The sequence below is a fragment of the Triticum aestivum genome, chromosome 6A (assembly GCF_018294505.1).
Source record: "Triticum aestivum cultivar Chinese Spring chromosome 6A, IWGSC CS RefSeq v2.1, whole genome shotgun sequence".
Lineage (NCBI taxonomy): Eukaryota > Viridiplantae > Streptophyta > Magnoliopsida > Poales > Poaceae > Triticum > Triticum aestivum.
The window spans coordinates 69,341,520-69,342,634 of NC_057809.1; positions in this window are offsets into that span (position 1 = coordinate 69,341,520).

Consider the following 1,115-nt stretch of genomic DNA (forward strand, 5'->3'; position numbering starts at 1 on the left):
AATTGAACGGAAAGGGAGGGGAAGGGAAAGGCGAGGAAAATTCCCCGCACCCACCCCGAGGTGGTGGCCTCATCGCCGCCGCCGGCGTCGTGCGGATTCGATTCTTTCTTCTTTCAGATGCTTTTTTTCTTCTTTTTTTGTGGGGTAGTACTAAAGCCAAACTTCTTCTTTCAACTGCTGTCTCGGTCGATCCTTCGTTTCCGTTTTGGAATCTCGGGGCGCGGGGCCCGGCTGGGTGCGCTTTTCCGCCAGGCCGCTGCGTCGCAGGCCCAGCCAAGAAGAGATGGGTGGGTGCTGCTGCTGCTAGGCAGGCAATGGCACAGCGAGCGGGCACACGTGTGTACGGTAAAAAAATAGTAGGTCTTTCACCAGTACTGAAATGTTTGTGGTCGGAGGATAAATCTGGAAAAAGAATCAATCTTCTTTGAGTAAAGGCTGTCCCAATGCCCTGCGTCAAGAGGTTAAAGATATCCTTAAGAGCAACTCCAACGGGCCGACCCAAACGGACGGCGTTTTTGTCCGCTTTTTATAAACTCCACGACATCGACATGGGGTATAGAAAAGTTGCAGGAAGCTTTCCTTCCTATGGATATTTAGACTATCAGAACATCCCTCTAAGCACAAGGAGGCAAGGGGATTTCTTGTTATGGCATTTTGATAACAAAGGAATTTTCTTGTCCGCTCTACATACATGATGTTAATCAACACCAAGGTAACTAGGAAATCTTGGCTTGATGGCTCAGCATCGAGCTCTAATGGAAAAAAAAGGAAACAATGGACCTCAATATGGCAGGTTACTGTACCTTCAAAGAGCAGTGTGTTCTTGTGGCTATCATTCAAACATTCTATCTCCACGGATGACATGCTGTGTCACATGAACATGACAGAGAATGACGAGTGTGTAGTATGTGGACATAAGGATTAGTGGAAACATTCGATGCTTGAGTGTACCATGTCTAAATGTGTGTGGGCCTTATCTTCAAAGGAGGTTGCATTGCAGAGGTGGTGGCTCATGCACAAGAAATAAAATCGAAGGACTGGATATTCATGTTGATAGAAAATATGCCTCATAATCTATTGATCAAGGTGTTTGTTACGCTATGGGCGATCAGACA